Genomic DNA, 15,154 nt, shown 5'->3' on the forward strand with positions numbered 1-15,154 from the left:
CGACCAATTGATCCAGTCAACGAAGACCATTAAAGTGCAAAGAGAGGAAAAACATTCGTGTAGTGGCAAGTTTTTATAAAGTGGTCGGGGGAGATTCATGAAACGCTAACGGCCTTGCCGCAGTGGTAACACCGGTTCCTGTCAGATCATCGAAGTTAAGCGCTGTCGGGCTGGGCTAGCACTTGGATGGGTGACAATCCGGTGTGCCGAGCGCTGTCGGCAAGCGAGGTGCACTCAGCCCTTGTGAGGCATACTGAGGAGCTACTTGATTGGGAAGTAGCTGCTCTGGTCTCGAAAACTGACATAGGGCCAGGAGACCACATGCCCCTCCATATCCGCATCCGGTGAAGCCTGTGTGCTGAGGATGAAACGGCGGCCGGTCGGTACCGCTGGGTTCGCCAGGGCCTGTGGACGGAGTTTACGTTTTACATTTTACGAGTGTCATGAAACAACATACTAATGTTACGGTGCTCATTTATATCCAAGTCCGTATCTATCTTAGTGCTGAGTTTTCACTCAGACGGCGCTTTGGCGTTAGGCTGTTGTTTCCGTGTGTGATAGCTGGCCGCAGCTTAGCTGGAGGCGTGTGAGGAGGAAAGAGGTGGCTGCCTTGGCGTGGAGACAGTTCGGCTCGGCTGGGGTTGTTTGCGACTGGACGCCGAGTGGGGCCAGATGGGAAGACCGGACCGTGATTTTACGGTTAATAGTGTGGACAGCGGTGTGGTGTGCCGTTTGACTTGATTCGCAAGGGGAGCAAAATCTCGCCTGTTGTAGTTTGTCGAGCCTGAGTTTTAAATACCTTCTATGTGCGGCGGGATGTCATTTCGTCCTCCTGTCTCTCCGTCGCTGGGATTGTTATCCTCGTATACGGTCCCATGGATGTATATCGATGGGGTACGCTGCTCTCCGTACTCTACTAGACGCTCCTGATGGAAGGGCGCCGTTCAGCGGCACGTTAGTCTGGGTGCTTTATGTTTGATATTCAAGTGCATAGTCTTCGAGGAGCACTCCTTAGAGTTTGCCTTGCGCAGTTAGATTAGAGTTTATTTTGTCTTGTGGTGCTTCCGCTTTCCGTTAACGAAGGTTAAGCTTGATTCGGCACTCTGTACGACGCTTGGCACCTCAGCGGGCGGGTCGGAGCGACCTTCGCGCCTAAACGGAAACCTTTGCACTGAGGGGTCTTGTGTTTTGCATATTGTTCATAAATTGTTGTTTTGGTATTTAGTTGGCTGAGGTTTCTTATGGATCTCCCGGCATTTGGTCTGTTGTCTGGCCCGGGCTAGGTCTCGTTATTTTAAAAGCCGGTCCTTGTTTTGGCTCAGTACGACTTTGGTTTACTGCCTGGTTGTTCTGGTAGTACGCCGGGTCGCTGTGGCTGTGTTGCATTTTGTATGGGGCTGTGTGCTCGGAGCCGTGGAGTACCATTTGTGTGAACTGCTTCACTGGGGAGTACTGATCGAACCATTCTTGGCCCTCTGCTGTATCAAATGACTTTATTATTATTTTAAAGTAACATTATCACTTAAATGATTTAATTCTTGTTGCGTTAATGGCAACTTTGGCACTGAGAAATTTAGTAGTGTAATTACGGAAGATTTAATAGTGGCACATGCCCCTTTACCTGTTTCGTAATCTGTTCATTACCGACAGACCTTAAGCTCATAGTCATATGACGTGATTTCCTTAAATTATTGTATTTTTATGTCATGTTATTGTTTTTTTAATTTGCTGATCACTGGTGTACTGTTCCAAGTATTAAAATGTTTCAGGTAGCTATTACTTGGGTGGAACGCGCGGAACCGCAACGGAGAGAGTGGTTGCGTGCCTTACGTGTCCGTTGTTGGCGCGGCCTGGTGTCCGTTGCTTGTTATGGTGCACCTGAGTTAAGTATTGTGTTGCCTCCTCCCTTGCGGCGTCGTCGTGTTCTTCTCATAAGCATTTCCTTCAAGGCATTTTAGTTAATTTTATGCTACTATTATTTTAATTTCTTACATTGGTAAATTTGTGCCGGCCTTCATAATGCACACAGAGCGGAGTTGATGTGCCATTGTAATTTCTTACTCTCCATTGTGTGTGCCCTTCGTGATACATATTGTTCGTCATAATAGATGTGAGTATGCCAATTGAAATATCACATATTTAATTATGTGCATGTGTAATGGTGCAATAAATGGATGATTCTTATTTCTGTTTTTGGCGCCCTTCATGCCTCTTTTCTTGTCCCTATTGGTACGCTATCATTGTACTTGTGTTGGTACCCCACATCACTAAAAGTCCCCACCTGTGGGGTGTGAATGTTGGGGTGGGTGAGGGCGTAGGGCTGAGGGACTTTTGAAGGGCAAATTTTTGCGTTTTCCTTTATTACCTCGAAAACCGCGGCTTCTGTCGAATTAAAATCCGTTAGTATTACTGAGAAAGAGGTCCTCTTCACTTTTTCTCTAGAAGTAGTAGTAGTAGTTTCTGTGTAGCAGGAGGTAGAAACACCGCAAATTATTATAAATAGTATTTTAATGATATAAAATTAATAGTTATTGCTGAACGAAGTGAGTTAAGGTGAAATGTTATATAACTGTATCATATATAAGTACAGTAGATCCGTATTGAGATAAATTATGATATGAGAGTGACCACTAGCTGTGGGAGAGAAGGGAGGGGGCAGGTACACGATAGAAGTATGAGGGACCACAGATCGCCAGAATGAGGTCACCTACTTCCCTCATTTGGGCGTCTGTGTCCCCACATCCTCTACACGACTACGTCGCAGGAAAGAGTTATACGCTGTTTCGCAATCACACCCACCCTTCCGCAGCACGCCTGGTAAAGCACTGGTGAAGCAATGCGCAGACTCGCTTGTAGAGTGTTCATTTTCCACGAAATACGTTAACACTACATGGAGTAGAGGTATTAGTTACTAATAACACTACATATAGGAACAGAACCTAAGTAAATTTCCGCACACCGCCTGCATTGCTAGTAGGGAAATTGACTGTTAGTCATCATGTACGACTGTTGTCGCTTTGTACTGGGAAAATCCAGTTCCCCCACCACGAGAACTCCTCGCTCTTCAGTTTACACACAAAATAATCGACAATACCTTTCCTAGCATTTCCTGTCCAGATCTTTTATATGAGCGGACAAAGCAACTTCACTGTGCTTATGTTTAAATAGTGGAGCGACTTTCAGTTTATTTAGTGAGTGTTTGCTTCTCGTAATTAACTCAATTTTTATATAAACTATGTTCCTATAAACAATGGCTGGGAAGCGTTCAATGTGTGAGAACTATGTTGTCAGTGACCCAAGCAAAGTTGGTGAGCAAGGAATACGTGGATTGGTGAAGGCTAGTTATTTAAGGAAAGATGGGGAAGCCGATGGATTCAGGCTCAAAAAACGAGTTGTTGTTCATGATTCTTGTAGAAAAGGGTACACCAGAGCTAAATCAATTAAAAGATTTATAATAGAGGCACTGTCAGAGGAACAGTCTTCAGACGTTGCATTCAGCTGAATCGAAATCTGGTTTTAAAACTAGCTGTCTATTTTATGCGGAAGTTATTGACGATGAAGTTTTTCATAAACAAAAGAACGAAAAGTTTGCAGTGTTCTATCCTTCAGTTCCGATAGGACAATTACAGTTCGTGCGGAGGAGACGAAGAATGAACGGGGAGGTACCATCCGAAGAGGTGTCTGCTCTGCTGGGAAGTTAAACGTTGTAGATGAAAGATATCGTGAGCACTGCTATAAAAAGTTCTTTAAAGGCTCTGCACTGAAACCTAGAAAAAGTGGACCCCATGAGGACGAAGGAATCAATGCGTCAATGGATGGTTCAAATGGTTCAAATGGCTCTGAGCACTATGGGACTTAACAGCTGTGGTCATCAGTCCTCTAGAACTTAGAACTACTTAAACCTAACTAACCTAAGGACATCACACACATCCATGCCCGAGGCAGGATTTGAACCTGCGACCGCAGCAGTCGCACGGTTCCGGACTGCGCGCCTAGAAACGCGAGACCACCGCGGCCGGCGTCAATGGATGAGATAATCAATTACATAGAAGGGAATGACGACTACCAATTCACCTTGCATGAGCTGTCGAAGCCAGTTCGAGACCATTACCGCATATAAAGACAGTCAAGGACAGACTGAGAGAAAAGCATGGGGAATGCATAGTTTTCAACAAAATCTGCACCAGAAAGAGTGTTGCGTGCTATCGTAGTTCAGGCGAAAAAATTGTGGATGATGCATTGTGTTCATCAAAGTTCCAAAGCGAAACAGTGGAACGGGAAAGAACTGTAAAAGCATCCTCCACTACAATATTTTAGAAGATGTTGAGTCAAAGGCATATGATAGTTCTGTTTTTCCACATCGTGAAAAACTCTGTAGTGGGACTGAGGAAATGGTACCTCGCACACTCCCTGTCTTCACGGACTGCATTTCAGCAAAGAAGAGGGCGAAACAGAAAATTGGAAAAAAAGGTGACATCTACATCCCACGCCCTTATTGCTGCCACACGCCCTCGATCATTCATATGACCGATTCTGAATATTCCTTCTCTTCATTCACGGGAAGGGTACATTGCTCTACCTAATGAACCAGTAGCACCTTGAACTATATTGAATGCCGTCTTTTGTCGATATTGTGCTGGATGTGAGGGACGATGTGGAAGCCAAAAAGCTGACATTACATACTCCATGGTTCGCGGAACGTGCCATTGTACGTGTACGAATGGTGCACAGTTACTCGATCTGTGATATGACGACGACGATGATGATGTAATTGATGATTTTCGATATGAAATCATTCAAGATTATTTTATAACAACTAATGTATATTTTTTTGTCATTTCCAGTTTCAATGGGCTTTAAACAATAATCTTGTACCATTAAAACACTATTTCTAATGATTAGCGATTTTTCCACCCTCTGAAAAGCGGGAACTATTAGTTCTAGAAAAAAATGAGTAGGATCTTTTTTTGTAGGAAATTGTTTAACTTTTTATTGGGAAACATTTTCGATAGAAGTCGTGGTTTTCGAGTTATTCAAGGAAAAAATGTGAACTTTAAACGCCTCTCAGCCCACCCCATCACTTACTCCACAGAGATTTTCGGTATGTTGTTCATGACACTCTCCCTTACCTCTGTAGAAAAGTTTGGAACTTCACGATTTTCCCCAAATTTTCCTTCGTTGACTGACTAAATCACACGTGCAGAATAATGTAAGTGTTCCATTCCTCTGCCGTATTATTTATTTCATTTAGCTTCTCAGTATTGTACCTAAATACTTAAATTATGTGACAGGTTCCATACGTAAACCACTAATCTTGTAGTCGGATACCACAGGATTCTTTCCCTTTGTTACAGACTCTGTATAGCACTTATCAGCGTTTAAAGAGCTCTGCGCTTTATTACACTCAATAGGAATTTGGTATAAATAATTCTTTATATCCAATTACAACATGTTGTTCTAGACAAAAAAGTCGTCAGCCAACACTCTGATATATAAGTCAAGTACCAGAGAAACCCAACATCAGCCAGGTGTTTATTTAGAGCTGTGCTTCCATGCCCGTACTACGCACTGTTTGGGCTTGTGCTTAATGTGTATGACGTCATATACCCTGAACTATGTGTCGTACAGCAACACACTTTGGTAAATACCTTCAGCGGCTTATATGGGTACTGTCTGCGAAATATGTTGCTAATGGAATTAGAAGCAACAAAGTAATAAATTTAAACGTCATGCATGATGTGGCAGTTTTTTACACATCTCACTGTTCATGTCTCCTGAAATGAGTGTCGTAGAATGAAGTAATTTTGCAGTTACGAGGGTTATTTGGAAAGTAACGTCCGATCAGTTACGAAATCGAAACCAATATGAAAATAAAAAAATGTTTTATTTATAACAGCTAGCTACACTTTCCAGCTACTTCTCTGTATAGTCGTCGTTCTGACTTAGACATTTTCCGTAACGTAGTACCATCTTTCCAGTACCCTTGTCATAGAGGACAGCCGCCTGTGCTTGCCGCCAATTCTCTACGCTGGTCTGCAGCTCGTTGTCTGTGCCAAAAAGAGTTCTTCATAGCCAGCGGTTTATGTGAGCAGAGATGAAACTCAGGGGGAGTAAATTACGGGCTGTTTTATGGGTGATCAAACACCTCCCAATCGAAAACGCCGCAGGAGCATCTTCATAAACCGTACAGAGTGCGGCCGAGGGTTGTAATGAAGGAGGAGCTGTTATGTGGGCTGCATGATATCAAACGAGATCTCGCATCAGACCCTCATACTTGACGAGAGAGACTATTTTCCAGGAATCTTTACGTGGTCACTGTGCTCTCAGAACTGAAAATAATGACGTGACTCGATCGACGGGAATACCAGAGACACTGCCCAACACATCTGTGCAAAACTTCATCGGATGTTCGCTGTGGTTTTCATTTCGCGCCCGATCGGACCTTAATTTTCGAATCGGCCTCGTATATTCAATGCTGTACGTGCATACTGTCTACAAAGTGTATCGCGAGTACAACTGGTAGTAGAGAAGTAATAAATTACAACGTTATACCGCACGCAATACTTTTACTGCACGAACAGCGGAAAGTACTAAGCGAAATATCCTTTCATCATTAGGGTTGTCAGAGAGAAATAATTTCGTAGGGGTTTGAAATTATGTGTAAAGTTTGTTGCGGTAGCTAAGTTCCCTCATTCTCAAATATTGTGTGAATAAAGTGTGGGGATTTATGCGTCGCAGGCTACGCTTTTTTTTCATCTCCATCCTTGATAGGTAGGTTGTTCTTAGTCCCACAGATGTTGTTGCCTGACGGTAAAGTGTGGGTGTATCAAGTGTGGGTGAAATGGTCCAGTGGTTCAGGAGAACTGGTACATATATATACAAACACACATACATTCGTATATCCATTTTTATAATATGAATGGATTACATATATTGAGAGCACTAGTGTCATAACACTTTCATTTTTATTGAAAATTCACAGTCTAATACAACGTACGGTGTCCTATTAGTCAAAATTTATTGAAACAGTCGCATTTATTCTTGTGCGGGTTATCATTGGACAATACAAGGCAGTGTCGGACACCTTTGGGAAATTTGAAGAGACGGGAAGTCACTGAACTCGCATTCTTGCGCACTACGTGCTATTTGTGAACTAGGCAGCAACTGCTCAGTGCAAACAGTGTGGCTTCTTTGCCCTTCTGTTTAACTCCACTTAACGTTAATTGATACCTCTATTTTCGATCGTGGACGAAATGCCTTTCCTAACCCCTGGGACGGAATGAGTGTACCCTACTGTCTGCATCTATTGTAATCTATGAAATAGTGCGAACGTTTTCAAATGTGTAGCTGAGACCGGATATGGGGACCAGCCTGGTATTCACCTAGTAGGGTGTGGAAAGCCGCCTAAAAACCATATCCAGGCTGGCCAGCCCACCGACCCTCCTCGTTGTTCCGGCGGGAGGATTCGATCCGGGGCCAACGCGCCTACCCGAGTCCAGGAAGCAGCGCATTAGCATCTTCGGCTGTCCTGGCGGGTCCTCGTAAATGTACACTTTCTTGATCATTGTTGTGATAATGATTGCCAAAGACACTAGTCCGCATCTATCTCTTTAGTGGCAGCATAAACTAATTCATACGAGTAATTCATTGTTATGTAAACTCCTAAAAATAATAATTAACAATGTGTTTATCGCTGGCCATTGTCCTTCGTGGGTCTACCAAGCGTTCCGCGCAAATTACACTCGTCATGAGACAACTCGACGTCTAGAGCGTTAACTTCCATCCGGGCTTCGGCTGTCCAGATTGTTATGTGGTTTCTCTTATCTTTGCAGGCGGCAGTGCCTCTCAGGTACGAAGCTCGCACTGAAGAAGTCGTCAGATTTTTGCTACCGCCGAGGATATACAGCATGGTTCTTGAACTTTTTCCCTGGAGCTTTCTTCCACACGCGCTGCTGGCAGCGGAGCACTTCAGACAAAGAAGATGCGAAGTGAGAGTGCCCTAATTGAACTAAATGGCTTTTTAGCATGCAACTCAGAGCGCCTGTGTCGCCCAATTACTGTGCCTAACTACCATTTTACGCAGCAACGTATAAGTGACGAATATGTTTCACATCATTATTGCGGCAAGAGTGTTGTACGAAGACGAACGTAAGACGAAATAGCGGAACGAGTGGAGATAAATCACAAAACTCTCTCCGACTAGCGGTTCCTTGTTTTGTTACACAACACGTATGTTAATGGCGTGCACTTTTATTTATGTTGTATGTGGAGATATTTGATGAAACTTAGTTCATATCCCTGTTTGACTATTCTAACCCAGGAGAAATACTGGAGGGGACCTTTAACAAGACAACGTCCGTTTCATTTTCACGTTCTTATTCTAATGAACCTTAAGTCCTGCCCCGCTGAAAAGAAACGAAAAAAGCAGAACACATATGTGATATTTTACCGTAGTAAAATCTTAGACTGTCCTGCCTGATTAACTGTTTTTCACTGCATTTTGTTGCGAGAGAATATCGATAATGACGAAGACCAATTATTGTCAGAAACAGAGATACAAAATTTTATACCATATTAGCACTGTCCTCTTTTGTATTAATGTGAAACACAAGGTTCAGCTATAAAATTCGGTGAACAGCATTGTGAAACAAAGAATACGGAAGTGCAAAGAAAATACATTTACCTAGAAATTTTTTTTGCCCAACAAAATGAAAATTGATACCTTCCTTAACTTTGTTCTGTTGTCATACAACCCATCCGTTGGCCGTGTTGTTACTATCGCAGTCTGTTAACAAATTTTTGTACGCTTCGATGCATGTAACGTTAAAAATGGACAGCTCTACTTTGGCGTCGAATGTATTTGAGCGTGTAAATAATTCTTGCAGTGCCATGACAGTAATGCGATCTGTAGACGATCACCCTACCAACCGAAGCCGATTACATAGCGCAGTAATTGTGATTTGTCGATGACACAAGTATTTCTAAAAATGAGAACAGAAATACAGCAGACTTCCTCGTCGCGGCACTGTGTCGTCATTTATGAAAATACAGGATGAGTCAAAAAGAACTTTACACCTTTGGGGTAGTATGAAAGTTATTGAGATGATTTACAGGAGCGGCAGATGTGCAGTTTTGTTGCAAACAATCTCAAGTTACTCATAAATGTGTCAAGTGTTATTTTGGTTCGATGTGACTATCATTGGCAATGCAGTAAACATACCACTGGTAATCAATTTTTTCCTACACTCGTTGTAACAAATTAAGCGTAACTATTGCAACGACAGCGTAGATTTGATTTTTCGTGTCGGCTAAATTGTTTGTGAGGAACATACACACAGTATTTAATGAAACCCCGGAAAAAGAAATCAAGTGGTGTCAAGTCTGCGGAGCAAGGTGGCCGATGCAATTGGCCCTGCACGATCAATCCATTGGACTGGGAAGTAATTATCAAGGAAACTAACTTCCGTGTGGAGGTGGTGCACCTCTCTGTGGGTAGTGACAGGTTGTTGCAGACTTCGTTTCCTGAAACCAAAACATACAGCAAGGGCGCTCCGCACCAGTGAAAGTAGCCATTTTAACTCTGCACTACTCTGGCGCTCCTGGTGGCGGATTGTGGTACTGATGTTCTATGTGAACCAAACTTGCTGTTGTTTACTAAAAAATGAGACAAATATCGATTCTATAAGGCATCTCCGTAAATTTCTATATCATTCCAAAGTTGTAAAGTCCTATTTGACTCACGCTGTATTTTTATTCACTTTCAGCCTAATCTTCCTTGTTACCAGTATCTGATAACATTTAGAAAGCTCTGGGGAAAGTCGAGGTCTTTTTTTTACATTAAATAGACGCACTGAGGTCAAAAGGTAATTGAGTATTGGTTAATATGTGGTGCAGACCGCTGTGTGCTGCTATCTCGATGGTTGCTATCGTATTGTAAATTATCGGGTCTGATCCCGCGAGGTGATGGTTTGCAAAGAGGATAAAACTCCCTCAGAAGTGTAAGCGGCTATAGGGTGCTCGTGTGGGAATATTCAGTTTCTCTCTTACTGTGTGCATCAACTTCAGCTTCTATACGAAATCTGCGGCAGGGCCTAACTGTCGACACAGAAACGAGAAACACAAAGACGGTCGACAGCTTATGGTTTTCACTTACCTCGTGATGTTTCCAGTCCACAGGTCGCTAGTGCTATCAGCGGGCAAGTGCAAAGCTGCGACGAGTTGGAACATGCAGGGTGCGTGTCTGAATAACAATTAATCCACAATCCATTTTAAATCCGCTGAACTATATTTCGTAAAGCAGTACATATACATCCAAATTCACTTTTAAAAATAAACAGTACTTTTCGTTATATTTGTAGGTAAGACTGATTATTCACACATGTCCAGTTGTTCATGCGAGTGTTTGCAGTCACCACAAAACCCCTCATATGTGATTAAAAACGAATGATTACCGGAGGCACTGCCTACTGGATTTTGTGACATTGCAGGATGAAATAATTCTCTCAATACGTAAAATGCATTATATAGCAAATCAATGCAGCCCACATTAGCAAACGTGCAGTCGCTGACTACAAAAATACGAACTTTATCAGTGACAGGAATTCCACTACGAATAATCATCGTCATCATTTGTGTGTGATGATTGGCCAGGAGACCGCCTTTGAGGTTGTTCGGCCGCCTATTGCAAGTACTTATTAAATTAAAGTTGTAGAGCCGCCACATGTCGCGTGTAACTTTTTGTTCATTTTACATGTTATCAGTGGCAGGCTGTAATGTGTTCGCGTTGCTCGAGGCGGATGGCCGATGTGGAGACTGACCGCCTGGCCTCGCCCATTCATCCTGTGAGTGGACAGGTGGCCGCTGCTTCAGCGGGGTCTAAGCAAGAGGGGGGGGGGGGGGGGGGGCAAGGGATTTACTAGTTATCGGGAACTCCAACGTTAAGCAAGTTACGGAGCCCTTTAGGCAGACAGCGTTCCGGGCTGGAAAGAAAGCCAATGTGCACTCATTATGTCTGCCAGGGTCTCACCCGAGATGTGGAGGCGGCCTTGCCTGCGGCTATTGAACGTGCAGGGTGCAGTTGTCTGCCAAGTTGTGGCTCACGTCGGCACCAACGACGCCTGTCGCATGGGTTCGGAGGCCATCCTCCGTTCACACAGGCGGCAGCGGAGGTGGTGAAGACTGCTAGCCTCGCTCGCGGGGCGCAAGCAGAGCGCGCAGTTTGCAGCATTGTTCCCAAGGTTGATTGTTGCCCTTTGGTTTTGGGACGAATGCAGGGTTTCAACCAAAGGCTTCGTCGACTCTGTGATGGTCTTGGCTACAGATTTATAGACCTGCGTCATAGTGTGGGGATCTGTTGGAGTCTGCTTGATAGGTCAGGGCCGCACTGTACAAAGGAAGCAGCTAATCGGGTAGCAGAATACTTGTGGAGTGCACATGATGGCTTTTCGGGCTATCCAGTAGTTTGAGGTGCTCGACGAACACTAACTAGTCGATCGAAGCCAGAGAAGCCAGACGGCGTTCAGAATAAAGACACTTCAACTGTCAAAATTTCGTCAATAAACTGTCGAAGTTTTCGTTCACAAAGTTACTGCTCCCCAGGGACGTTCTAACGCTGAAATTATTCTTGGTACCGAGGACTTGCTGTTCCTGAGGTGGAAACTCTGATATTTAGCGAGTCATGGAACATATATCGGGAAGACAGATTAGATGCCATACGAGGGAGAGATTGACAAAAATACAGTCTGTTGAGGTCGAAGTCGAGTGTAACAGTGAAGCTACCTATTCGCCTATAAGAGGTGTAGTCGAAACCAAGTTAATTGTTGGGTGATCTAACAGGCGACACGATTCTGCTGTGACAGTTAAAGAGTCATTCAAAGAAAGTGTACGGTCACTATCGCGCAAGTACCCAAAGTATAGGCTGGGATATCTTTGGATTAATTGCGGGGGGGTACAGACAGACAGCCTTGCGAAATACTTTTGAACACGTTTTGTGAAAACTGTCATGGAACATCTAGCGCGACAGCGCTCCCTCAGTGGTAATTTATTAAACATTGTAGCTACAAATAGGTCGGACCTTATTGACAATCTCAGTATAGAAAAGGGGATTAGCGGTCATGATGTCATTAGAGCACCTATGATTACTAAATAAATCAGACAAATCAAGCAAGAAGGCTTGGAGAGCGATTCTGATGGACTGAACACATAAGCAGTTGCTAGCATCTCACTTAGACCGTGGACTGACACCCCCTACCTCCAGTAAGACGGTTGTAGAGGAATTAGGGGCAAAGTTTAAGCAGATTGTAGATCGTGGTCTGGAGAATTGTATGCCTTGTAAGTGGCTGAAGAATGGAGAAGATCCATCACGGATTAATAATGAAATTCAGAAGATGCTGAGGGAGCAGATGTAGTGTAACGACGTAAGTTTTATATAAATGATTTTCTTTTGACATATGACCATGTGCAGACTTCGTCACCAACGTCAGTTACAAAACACATCAGAAGTATTTAAACTCTTTTTATAAGTGGTCGCTGAATGGTTCTTGAATCAAACTGTAATTTAAACATCATCATTTGAGTCGAATGCGCAGAATTACGTCACTCAGTCCAATTGGTTTGCGCAAACTTTTTTCAATTTAGATGTCATTTGTTTTTCCTCAGACATTATATTCAGTCAAGCATCTGCTTTAATAAATATTAAAACCACATTGAATAAACTTTTAAGACTCGCACTCGCGATGAACGTTGTCAAATTTAATAATCTTGCCAAATAAATCAATAATTCTTCATAAATAAATTCTCGGAACACGTATTTAAACTTTTGTAGTATACATTAGTTTATTATTTTCCTACATACTACATATAGACGCGAACCTGAGCCTTGACAAGATAGCACTGAACACTTACAACATGATTAAACTTTCTATGACGTCATTGTTGTAGAAACATTACAAATTCTTATTTTTTCAGGTTTTAGAAGCACGACGCAACAACTCGGTTTCAGGATCTTCTGTTGCTCTTTGGCTGTCGACCCGCGACGTATAGCGGCCAGCAATTTTCTCTCTGGTCCCGGCTGCGAAGATGCTGCCTCCGTTAGTTGCGCCGCCCTCTCCGTACATGAAACATAAAAATAAATACTAAACTTTAGGTAATTCACAACAATTATAAATATTACATAATACCTAAACAAAACACTAAATTAAACTTACATTCACCTGCAAACTGGGCTGACACTGGTGGATGGGTGACGTTTCAATTTCACGTCCCACTACACAGAGATTGCTTCACTCTTTGTTGAAAAGGTAGCGCTTAAATGATGAGCAGAGAAGGTTAGTAGAGATTCGTTCGTTTGAGAAAATATCTATGCTTTAAGCATAAACAACTACCATCGTCACACCTTATCAAAATTCTAGCACAGAACCCTAGAAAATTTTGATCCTTTCTCTAAGTGGATCTATGGCTTCCGTTTAGTCCCTTGCTGACCAGTCTGATGTGGCAGTTGAAGATAGCAAAACGAAAGCCGAAATTTTAGCTTTCAGGTTCAATAAATCGTGCAAATATATCGTCATTTGAGCATCGGTCAGACTCCCGTGTAAACGACACAGCAATAACCATTCCTGGCGTAGAGAAACAACCTAAAGATTTGAAAGCAAATAAATCACAAGGTCCAGATGGAATCCCAATTTGGTTTATCAAAGGGTACTTTACGGCATTGGATCCTTACCTATACCTCCAGTATAGGCCTATAAGAAAAGTAAAATAATGGACCAGCAAAAGTAAAGACCGTTACTCCTATCTTCGATTTGCTGTAGAATCCGTGAACATTTCTCAGTTCGAAAATATTAAACTTTCTTTAGACTGAGAAGCTTATGTCCACGAACCAGCATGGTTTTAGAAAGCATCGCTCCTGCGATAGTCAGCTTGCCTTTTTATCACATGATATACTGCGAATTATGGATGAAGGGCAACAGGCAGATTCCATATTTTTAAATTTCCGGAAAGCACTTGACACGGTGCCCCATTGAAGGCTGCTAACGAAGGAATGAGCACATGGAATAAGTTCACAGCTATGTGAGAGGCTGGAAGAGTTCGTAGAACCCAGTATGCTGCCCTCGGCGGGGGATGTCGTCGGTAGTCAGGAGTGCCCCAGACGAATGGGATACGACCGCTGTTGTTCTCTATATACGTGGTTCGGCAGGCAGGGTGGGCAGCGATCTGCGATTGTTTGCTGGTGATGCTGAGGTGTACGGTCAGATGCCGAAGTTGAGTGACTGTAGGAAGATAAAGGACGACCTAGACAAAATTTCTAGTTGGTGTGATGAATGGCAGTTAGCTCCGAATGTGGAAAAATGTAAAGGAAAAACAAACCTGTAACGTTCGGACACTGTATAACTAGTGTCCTTGCTGTCACAGTCAGGTCGTTTACATATCTAAGCGTGATCGCTGAGAAGTGATATGAAATGGAACGAGCATGTGAGAACAGTGGTAGAGAAGGCGAATGGCCGACTTTGGTTTATTGGCAGAATTTTAGGGAAGACTGGTACCACCCGTAAAGAAGACCGCATATAGGAGGCTGGTGTGAGCTCTTCTACATCTACATCTACACCTACATTTACATGACTAATCTGCAATTCACATTTAAGTGCTTGGCAGAGGGTTCACCAAACAACAATCATACTATCTCTCTACTGTTCCACTCCCTAACAGCGCGCGGGAAAAACGAACACCTAAACCTTTCTGTTCGAGCTCTGATTTCTCTTATTTTATTTTGATGATCATTTCTACCTATGTAGGTTGGGCTCAATAAAATATTTTCGCATTCGGAAGAGAAAGTTGGAGACTGAAATTTCGTAAAAAGATCTCGCGGCGACGAAAAACGTCTTTGCTGTAATGACTTCCATCCCAATTCGCGTATCATATCTGCCACACTCTCTCCCCTATTACGTGACAATACAAAACGAGCTGTCCTTTTTTGCACCCTTTCGATGTCCTCCGTCAATCCCACCTGGTAAGGATCCCACACCGCGCAGCAATATTCTAACAGGGGACGAACGAGTGTAGTGTAAGCTGTCTCTTTAGTGGACTTGCTGCATCTTCTAAGTGTCCTGCCAATGAAACGCAACCTTTGGCTCGCCTTCCCCACAATATCATCTATGTG

Source organism: Schistocerca gregaria, chromosome 1 (genome assembly GCF_023897955.1).
Source record: "Schistocerca gregaria isolate iqSchGreg1 chromosome 1, iqSchGreg1.2, whole genome shotgun sequence".
Classification (NCBI taxonomy): domain Eukaryota; kingdom Metazoa; phylum Arthropoda; class Insecta; order Orthoptera; family Acrididae; genus Schistocerca; species Schistocerca gregaria.